Below are 11494 nucleotides of genomic sequence, written 5' to 3' on the forward strand. Positions count from 1 at the left end.
GTGGTTTTTCATCTAATTATGTGGTGATTTTTTTAGAAAAGGAAGTATGTGGTGATTAATAATGCAAAATTTTATTAGCTTCGATGCCATGCTATACATAGTGGTTTAAGTAACTTGTGTTTCTTATACTGAAAAGTAATTCAGAATTTATTTCTGTTTCAATTAGAGCCCTGATGCAGACAAGGATTGTGTGGTTGTGCATGCCACTCGCTATGAGGCGGGCGACCTGAATATACGCACTGGGAAAACAGAGTTCTTAGGCTATTGGATCCTGGAAGCCGTTTGCGGTTATACCAATGAAGAGTTGTATTCCAGCCTCACTCTTGTCAGGCGTGTTGTCCAGGGTGTACTGAAGCACAAGAAGTTCAAAGCTACTCCTTCGTTTGTGAGGCATACTGTTCTTGTCAAGCTTACGCGGGAAGATGACGTGGCATGCCTCCACAAACAAGTTTATCAGTGGCAAGGCCACAAGGTTGTCTTCATGAAGGTTCACATGATTGAGCTGTTGTGGGACGTCCTCGATGATGTTCATGGCAAGGTCCGTCTTGTGTCCAGCCCAAATTAGATCGAGGCATGAAATAGTTGCCCCAGCTAGTGTTTAATAGTAGTTTGGATTGTGTCTAATTATCCGAACCTTGCCTGTTATCGACCCCTCTGGGGCTAGTACTCTGTTTGAATCCGTCCACGGGAACTGTTGCTACTTTTGTGTGCCCGTGAATCATGTGAGAACCATCATAATTGTTGCCGAAACAGATGTGTCCTCACTAGTTTTTTCATGAATATGGCATGGTAAGACATAAGTTGTCACGATTTATCATACGAGCAGTGTGTGTTTTGATGAAATAGAGCACTCGTTCAAGAACTGTGCGCCGACGTATACATAAGTACTTGTAAACACTGTCGGTGCTACCCCACTTGTAAGCAGTTGTGCAAAACACGGCACATTGGCTCAGCTCGCTTCAACACTAGGCTATCGACTAGCTAACAATCAACAATCTGTTGTCTGACATATAAGCAACTATGTATCTTGTTACAGTGGTTCATGCAGTTAATTGAGGCCACAATGTAATAAATTCCAAATATTCACACGCTAGTCCAGCGCTCATGTGGAACACTCACATTAAACTCGTCTTCATAAAAATCTTGAAAAGCATAAGTTAAGCAATTTTATACATCTCAATGATTCATAGAACATAACAAACATATACTAGTTCACAGCAAAAGACAAAGTTGTGAGATGGTTTACAAATCAGGAAAAAACAAGCAAGGCTTCTCTGAGCAAAGGGCCTCCCGGCAGGCTTAAATTTCTTGGAGTTCACTCTGGTTTTTTCTTGTTGCCACCATCCAGGGTTAGGTTCTCTCATTCCAGAATAACCAATTATAATTGTGGTCTCAGCTGGAATGCTGAACTGAACCATGCAATGTACTGACCAGGTGAAATTCTTGTGCATTCCACTAAATTTAAGCACCGCTATTTGCAGAAATAAGTAGACCACAATGCCTCTTGTCCGCGCACCTGTCCAAAAAACCGTCGTGCAGCCGTGCCAGCTAGTCCTCGGTCCATGGATGAACTGGTAGAAAGTGCATTCCGGACTAGGATGCAGTTGTTTTCGCTCGTCCCTGCACTGCAATCAGGAAGTAAAACGTACGAAACAACTTCTTTTAGATTGCGTTGGTCATTCTACCTTAGTTACTACCAATGTAGGGATACCTTGAAGACGGGAGGTTAGACGACGGCAACGAGGGATAGCCATCTCATTTTGCGCAGTTGTACTAAAACTGAGGTGTGTGCTTTTGATTGCGTGGATAGAAACGATACGGAGACAGACATCCCGAAACGATATGGAGACAGGCATCCCTGTTTGTGCAAATACGAAATATGGTTATTTAAACAGTGACAAATATTACTACTTTCCCCTGTTTCCTCTTAGAACCAAGTCCTAGATTCATGCTACAGCTTTCCCACTTTCTTCCCTGTTTGAACCAATGCTTTGAGTTGACCGCATGAACTAGCTTTACTTCTAATAATAGTAGAAGTCTAGGTGGCTTTGGAACAGCGGATGGAAGTAGAAAAGGATCCACACGAAGGGGGAAGAGCTGGGACAGTAGAGCAAGGCAGGTTTTGAAGGAATATATACCTGAGGGTCGTCGGCATGTGGCAAAGACAGCGTCGTGAGGCTGCATCTTGGCCACAATACCGCAGGGAGGAAGAAGGGGTCGGAGGCCCTCCCGAGCCGGTGCTCTCTCGGAGAGAATGGCATGGCCGCCGATCGAGACGCGCGGGCAGCCGTTGGTATCCTCCCTCGCCGTCGACGACAACGTGAACGATGCACCTACACCCCTGCCCCGGTCGAGGTTGTCCAACCGGATTTGTGACCAGCCGTGAATTGAGAGAGAGAGAGTGGCCACCTATGTCTTGCTTAGATCTGGAGAGCATGAGAGAGTGAACGAGATGAACCCTAGTAAAGAAAACGCTAAGGCTCCTGCTTTTATATATAGTGGAGTGATTTTGTTGTATCAGCTTCAAAAAAATGCGCTCCTACGTGTACCCGTGAGTGGGTGTGAGAGAACTAGTGCGTGCGTGCACCGCTTCTCTTCGTGAAAGTACAATATACTATGCCTAAAGAACATTCGCCGCAAGAGTAATAGTATAAGTGTGTGACGTGTGAGCTAAAATAAAATGTGCGTGTCGTCTTTTGTTTTTTAGAAGTTCTAAGGGTAGGGTGTGAAGAGCACATATGTGCGTGACGTCTACCTGCAGATAGACGGTGGGTGCGACGTGCGAGTCTGCGAGAGGACTCGGGAGAGTCGTGACTCGTGAGGGTGCGTGTGCGTGAGAGAGAGAGGGGGCACGTATCAATGCAATGCATGTGTCCGTAAATCATTATCCGACAAACGTTCGCCACAAGCCTTTTCCTGACGAACGCCGTAAGAACCGTTAGATCGGCATCCGACAGTGTCAGTTTTGCCATGTCATTTAACAGAACAGCCACTCCTCCTACACACAAATCTTCCACATGAGTGTTAGCAACTGTCGTATACTCCCTCCGTTCCGAAATGCAGTGCATATAGCTTTATTGAAAATTCGAACCTCGCAAACTTTTACCGAGTTTTCGTGTACCAAATTGCACATGTAGAATACCCTGTGTATATCATTTCATTCATCTTCGACAGGTAACTATAAAGATGGGTGAGGAGTCTACAAAGAAAGACCATCGTATCACCCACAGCAATTTCAACCATCTTTTAGTGTCGAGGAATATCATAGGAACTCTATATGATATGATTTTTATAGGATTTTTTTCCTTTAGAGCCAATTGGTTCATAGGAATAGATTCATATACTCTACATTTCAAAGGAAATAAATATGATATCATTTCTATAGCTTTAGAGCCACTTGGTTTATATGAATGGATTCCTATACTCCCTTAATTTCAAAGGAAAATAAACATTAGCGTATATTCAATAGAAAAGTTCCTATGATATGAACCAAATTACATCTCTTTACTAATCCCTCCTCATAGGAATTGAGATACATGTCACCTCTAGATTCAATAGAAAAGTTCCTATGATGTGAACCAAATGACATCTCTTTTCCAATCCCTACTCATAGGAATTGAGATGCTCCATGTCATCTCTTTCCCTACAACTTCCATGTATACATCTTCTATTCCTAAATAGATAGTACAACCCACTAGTAGCTTTTTTCCAAAACATGAAACTATGGCACAAGAACTATATAGTGTGCCAATAACTTTGAAAGATGGTTGCTGGATGAAGCTAACCCGACAGTGCAGAGATGGGCAAATCCGAGCACTACTGGCCATTGGATATCATCAACATTCCACCAGATCTGCCACATGTACAATTTAGAAGACTCCATGGTTGAACTTAAGCATAATGCACAAACCTCAAAACACAAGCACTTCTCCTTTGTTCTAGAATCTTATGTATCATAATTGATTATTTTTTTCTAAATGAATTGCCATTATTTGTTTTTTACTTTATGATTTACAATGCACAACCCCATGAATCTTAACATTTTTATAAAACTAATTGATTTTGAATGAGATGAAATATAAGAACTAAACGAACATCTACATCATGCATATATGACTCAAAGCTTTACATGCTATAATGTGTATTTATTCATAATTTGGTTTCGAAATCTCATGCGTTCAATACATGTGTACCTTACTAGTTTTGAGTAGAGTAGTAAATTGCACGCGGCCCGGGTATCTCAAAATGCAGGGCCCATGCATCATTGTCTTTCGGTCGAACCTACGTCCACAATTTTTTGTATGTACTATATCTCCACTGGTCCCCGAACCCAAAATGTTGCCTCGTTCCCGTAAAACCAAGCGGCCCACACATATTTAAGGCGTCGACTCGAACCCGTTTACTACGATGTGGCCCCGCACGCCGTAGTACTCCTACAAACCCTACTGCCGCACTCATCATCGGTTTTCTTCAAGAGGACGAGGGAGAAGCCGATTTGTAGTGGAGGCGCTTTAAAAAAAAGGATCTGTAGTGGAGACCCCTACCCTAGGGTGCCCTAGGTAGCTGCCGCACGCATCATTGTTTTCTCTTTTCTTTATGCTCTTGCGCGCTAGAGTGAAATAATGGTTGCTTCGTCCGTCCAGCTTAATGCGGGAAAGGTGGGGCTTTGTGATTTGACCCTCATCGCTCATTTTCTACTACTGCGGCGCTACGACCGGGGTGCCTCCAATTCCAACCGCTGCTCCGAACTGTACTTTGGTGCATCACACATGGAACAAGACGGTGGATGAGCTACATGTCTGCCAAAGGGGTCCTGTTAAGTGTGTCGCCATTTCGTGTGCAGACTGACCCTGCTTGAGTTGCTACGCCAACACGACAGGAGCAGCCTACCACTTGGTTTTGCTCCTTGGTGAATCCCGACTATATTGATCTAAAAAGATACATGCTGAACTACCCTCTCCGTCTCAGTTTTTTATTTGTAGGCGTCTCGGTTTATAGGGCCTGCATGTAGTTCTAGGTCATCCATTTGACTAACTAAATATGAGTTACTATGTCACAAAAAGTATATCATTGGATTCTTATTGGTTGATATGTGAAGAAACAAGAAACGAGGTAGAAGTTAATGCATCACGCCTTAGTATTTTGGGATTATTTGTTTTTTGTAAGATGACTTACTCACCTAGACGAAGGGGGTAGTTGTATTTAAAAGTCGAGGGCGGGGCTTTTCCTGCGTGGTAGGCGGGGCAGTTCCGCCTAGTCGGTTCGACAGAGATGCGAGAAGACGAGGGAGTAGGCCGCTGCAAACGTAGGGTTGTGTGATTTGACAGCGAGTTACTGCTGGACAGGTGGGGCCTCGTGATTTGACTTGCCATTATCATTTTAACTGCGGTGCTACGACCGGCGTGAGTCTCCCGATTCCTAACCACCTCCATACAGGTGCCTCTCCCAATGCTCCACCATGTAGTAGAGGCTGGCTCTTGCATGAGAGCCCAATTCTCCACTTTTTCCTTGCCTCTCTTTCCTCCACATATGCAAAAATGCCATGTAAAGCGCACTATTGTACTTACTTGCTCCTACAGGTGCTTAAGCTTGCCACATAGGCATAAAGTCTGATGTGGCAAGTTAATCAAGAAGAGAGAGACTAGTTTGGTGACCCAAGGAAGAAACGGTGCTAAGCACGTGTACCTAGGTGAAAAGACAATTTTGAGTCTATAGCTAATTAAATGAAGCAAACTTAGCAACACCATTTCATTGGAAGAGGTCACTCCTTGGCAAATGCAATAAATACTAGTACTCCCTGTGTCCCATAATGTAAGAACGTTTTTGACACTACACTAGTGTCAAAAACGTTCTTATATTATGGGACAGAGGGAGTACGAAGAAAGAGATAGAGAGGAGTAAAAAAATACACTTATAGTCAACCTTATACCCAACCTTGTTGTAGTATGAGTGACTAAGTGATGACTATGTATGACATGCCAACATCAGATAGCCTAACGCACCATGTTAAATCTCCAAGGGCGGGACTGCGCGAGCAACGCGACGGTCGTGGTAGGCGCGACCATGATACGGGCTGCTGGCAGCCCTTGGATCTGAGATCAAACGATTACATGCTAAGTTGCTGAAAATTTGCAGAATAACCCTCCAGGATAGGATATTCACCCATAGGTCTAGAATCACGCCATGCAACCGTTCGATCTCAGATCCAAGGGCTCTCGGAAGCCCGTATCATGGGAGAATGGAAAGCCACTACCCTGTCGTTCGCATGCTAACAGTTCCCTCCTACTCGTCCCCACACTTCCTTTAATACTACGGCGGTTCACTCCTAGTTATCCCGTCCATTCACATTACGACAGTTCCACTAATCATAACCCTCCTCCCAAATCCATGGCGTCCCAAATCTCCCCGATCGGTGGTGAGTACAAGGTTAGAACCATCATCGGCGATGAGTTCAACGTCATCTACACCCGTACTTCTGCGACGGTGAAAGGATGCCTTTCTCGCTTCAGACGCATGTTCGAAAACTCAGATGATGAGTGGGTCGCTGGGCTAGATGTTGAGTACACCACAGTCATGGGATGAGAGAAGGATCTAAAGGACGAAGAGAGGAAGAAGCCCGCTGTGATCCAGGTTTGCGTACATAACGTTTGCTTGGTCTACCACATATGCCATGCCGATGTTGAGTGCCAGGATTTTAAGAACTTCCTTGAGGACAAAACAGTGAAATTCGTTACTGTAGACTTTAAGAATGACAAAGAAGTCCTGGGTCGGATAGGCCTCTTGTAGGCAACCCCTTCGACCTCCAGAAGAATCGGCTGGTGCCCTCTTGTCAGCCCTTAATGCTGACCCTGGCAGGAGCCATGGTTCATCCTTCGTACCGTAAATTGGAGAAACCTCATTACACGTTTCATCGTCATGCATGGCAGCTGAATGTACTAGAAATAGACCACATCCACTATGCTGCAATGGATGGCTACCTTTGTTTCAATATCTACAAGGGTTAGATGAAGAGCAACAGCCAAGTTGGCGGTTCAAGCAAAGAAGTATCGCCCAAGAGGAAGAGGGACAAGGACGAAGTCGAGGACTCCGAGTAAGGTGGCGGTGTCGTTGCTCATGGTGGTTCTAAACTTCTAATGCAATGTCTACCGGATTAGTTGCATAGTTTAATTTCAGGTGTGCTTAGTTTAATTTGAGGAGTGTGTTGTGCTGAGCCCCCAGCAGAACTATGTTATGTTTCTTCTCGTTACTTTAACTCTTCAGTATGTACATACTACTAGTATTTATTTAATAGAATTTAGCACCCCAATTAAGCACGTACTAGCTTTTTTAATAGTACTATATGCATAATTTGGCAACGAGCGCTCTCTATATGTACCACCTTTTTTTAAAATTTCATTTTTTTGCTCCATGGCGCAATCCATCGATAGTACTACTGTACAAAAGTATACATTTTTTAAAAGGCTAGAGTATTGTTCATCACACATATATAAATAGCCAGTTAAATTCTTAACCTAGAACGACGTGCATTCCATGTAGTAAACAAATACGAAGGAAGTATAGTAAAAATGAGGTGATTTTACCGAGCGATCGGCGGGGGAGCATGGCCTGTCATGCGGTCCCACGTGTCATGATGTACCAAGGCGATGCGCGTGTCCCTCTTCAGGCAGAAGCAATACTAGTACGTGGTTTGAGATGATGTCGAACTGAAGTGTGAAATAATGGTTGCTTCGTCCATCTGCGAAGGTGCGGCATTGTGATTTGACGTCTCATTGCTCATTACTACTACTGGGCCGGTACGAGTGGGGTGCGTCCCCCCTGCTGTTCTGCACTATTATTTGGTGCTTGACACATTGACCCGGTTGCTATATGTCCCACATGTCGGCGACAGGAAGTACAGAATTCATGGAAGGGAGCGCCGACGGAGGAGTATAGTACATAATTCATGAAAGGGAGCGACTTAGTTTTGGAAAAATTTGTTTTTACGGAGTATGTACCCACTACGGATTATAGGGCTCATCTAAAAAACATTCGTTTTTCCGTTCGATAAGTCTCAATTCTACTATACTAGTGGTAGTACCATTACATGTTGGATTTTGAGGTGCGTTAGATCACTCGACGCAAGCAGTGTCAAGAGGAAACTAACCAATGCATGTACAAGTTCATGGAAATTTAGTGGTCATTCATGCATTCGTTCTAATTAGTGCCTCAGTAAACATAACTTCTTGAGAAAAATGAGTGTACTGTGCAAACTACGAAATTAATTCGACCACTCACCATCTACCTTGGTTGGAGAGATTTTGAAATTGAGCCATAAACTAGAAAGGAGGGAGTAGTAACTTTTGTCTCGATTACTATTTGTGGCCTTGTATAGATGCAAAATGTATTTTTTTATAGTGGCCTTGTATAAGTAAATGGAGGGAGTACTAACCAAACTACGTAGTAGGGGCGAGGAGTAAACAGAGGGAGTAGTAAAATTTTCTCCTCGTGCTGCGAGCCACCGCGCGCGTGGGCGAGGGAGCGGGCGTAAAGGCGTACAGTAGTAGTAAGCTTCACCTCATCCTGCGAGCCACCGCTCCCGTGGGCGGGGGAGACGGCGTACTAAGCAAGCTTCTCCTTGTTCTGTGAGTTGACGGGACACATCAAAAGTACTCCAGTGTATAGAGCATTGCCTCTAAGGTAGGCCCCACATGGTTTGCCTCTTTTTTTAATTTAACATAACGCATCAAGTCGCAATTTGTTTGTTCACCCGTGGTAGACGATCCTCCCTCCACCAAGTGGACAACCAGTACACGTGCCAAACTACCACGTGGGCTACCTTTTTCATACAGAAATGAGCTCCATCGTGTACCCGCGCGGGTGTGGTTGGGAAAGAGACGGGAGTACGTGCGCCGTGCATGCACCTCTTCTCTTCGTGCACGTCCCCCACCTATGTGGGTGTGTGTGAGAGAGATACAAACCTAGACATAATGCGCCGTCCATCCCCATGCCTCTGCCCAGTCCGACCACCAGTCACCACCACGGCACCACGCCCCACTCCTCCTCACCTTATCTCTCATATTTCTCCCTCCATTTTTATATACAAGGGGCCACTATCAAAATTACAATTTGCAGATATACAAGGCCACTAACACTAATCGATGCAATATTAATGGTGTTTGCCTCGTGGTACTAGCAAAGGAGGACATTAATTATCCCTTGCATGCATGCGGGAGTTTGTAAAAAAATGCATCTTGATGTTCCGTGCAATGCACGGGCATCTTGCTAGTCCATGAAAACAACACATGGCAAAATTCCACGGCGAACGAGGGATTTGAATCTGTTGGGAGGGGCTGTTTGGATATTGCCCGGGGTAGCCAAAATATTGGTGACCCTTTTGTCCACCGGTGCCTTTGCCACCGATGAACGAGGAATGGCTCGGGTGCTCATGTTGTCATGCATCCTCCAGCGCGCACGTTGGAGACGAGCTCGCACGAGCTGTGTTTTTTTGTCCCACAACACCGCCCGAGCCGCCCGCAGACCGACCGGCGACCCGCAAATTACGCCATCCAACCGTAGCCGCACACATTATGACAGCAACTCAACCAACCGGACGAAATTCACGCAAACACGTAGACAAACTGATATTTCATATAAACAACGACGGAAATCATATAAAATACTGGATTTTCACACAAACATGACGGATTTCATTATATTCAAATGAACTACCTGGTGCTTGTTCTGGACAGCATAGGTATATAATACCTGGCCTAAATGGTCGCCCGCCGATCGATTTGTGTTCCTCATGTCTGGCAGCACGATCACCGGACTGCCGGGAGCCCCGGAGGTATATGCTTCAACGCAAAGGACGGATCGCTTCCTCACTGCCCAACTGATATCATTGGCTGGTGCCGAAGATGATGGTGGTCGGCACTGGTTCGAGTTCATCATCGGCCACTACTTTGCCATGGCCGGCACCGGCTCGAGTTCATCCTGAAATTCCCCTCTTCCGTGGAGCCCACGCGGGGTCGACGAAGGTCCTCGCAACAAAAGGATCCGGCAAGACACCTGCTGTGTACACCGACATCGCCTCCGCGGTGGCCTTCATAGGACCCAAGCGGCATCGGCCTCCCGTGTTCTACTTCTCCTCGATGATGGCGGCGGACGCGGAGGCGTTGGCCACCGACTCGTCGCTCTTCGCGCACCCGGCTTCTGTCGCTGCTTGCATGGCGCGGCCACCGGCATGGGAGTCTCGACCACAGAAACCGGAGATGCGGTACGAGGCGGTGGCGTGGACAGCAGCAACAACGCCCATGCGCCGCTCCTCGTCGAGCTAGCATGAAGCGGCGAGTTGCTGAACCGCGCGCCGGCTTGGGCGGCAACTGGCTCCGTCGGGCGAGGGGAGGGAGGTGAATCAGCGAGCTACATAGCTCGTATCCGGTGGGCTACCCAGCTGGCTTGGATGCGGAATAACTACTCTTCGTAAGCCATTGTAAGAGTGGACAAAATGGTGGAGGAGATAGGGGAGCGACGGAGGTGTGCGATTCTTGGCCGGCGTTTGGCCTCGTTTAAATAGGAGATTAAATAGACAGCAGACGGAAGGAGCTCGGCCGGCGTTGCGTTTAACGCCATCCCGGTCATGAACGGACGTGTGTCTAGAGTGGGTTTCTTGGCTTCCACACGGGCGAGTTTCATGGAGGCGTTTGAATGCGGCATGGAGGCGTGTTCAGCCGGGTGCCATGAGTGGCGCCCTCGACTCTGACCTAGGACACCGCGCCGTTCTTCCACTGATGTGTGGGCTCTTTGGGTGCATGGCCTGCATGTCAGTGACCCAACGCAGGCAGCGCACAGCAGAGGAACTTTGGTGGGCCAGGGCGGTCAGAAGCGGGCATTTCATAAACCGATGATTGTTCATTGAGTGTGACGTCATCTTTTTCATGTAGTTAAGCCTACTATGTTGATAGCCCGTTCGATACATTGTGATTCATAAAGACCGCTGCAAACATCAATGTTCTGCTTATCACAGATAAGATTGATTAATACCCGTAACAATCCATGTCCTTCACAAAGGGTGCATGCACGTATAGGTTGAGCGTGTGTCTTGCGTCATGTGCTGTGTGCATGCATGCGTGCAAGTGTTGCGTGCGTGCAAGGGTGGGTTTTAGTGTTGCATGCATGGGTGTGTACGTGCGTGTATTCGTGAGTGCATGTGTACGTGTCGGTGTTGCACGCCAGCATGCGTGCGTGTGTACGTTATGTGTACGAGTCAGTGTTGCACGCCTACATGTGTGGGTGTCTTGCATGCGTGCATGTGTACGTGCGGGGTGAGGCTACACGTCAGTCGACTGACTTTTTCATCTCTAGTCATTAGATTTTCCAGTCGTTGGATACGAAATCAAGGGCCTCCGGTTTATCATCAAACTCCACCCCCCTGAGCCGCCAGCCACCACCGGCCGAACCGCCCGCCCCCGCCGCCCACGGCCGGCCCGCCCTCCCCGAAACCACTCCCCACCAC

This window comes from Triticum aestivum, chromosome 5B, assembly GCF_018294505.1.
Source record: "Triticum aestivum cultivar Chinese Spring chromosome 5B, IWGSC CS RefSeq v2.1, whole genome shotgun sequence".
Taxonomy (NCBI): domain Eukaryota; kingdom Viridiplantae; phylum Streptophyta; class Magnoliopsida; order Poales; family Poaceae; genus Triticum; species Triticum aestivum.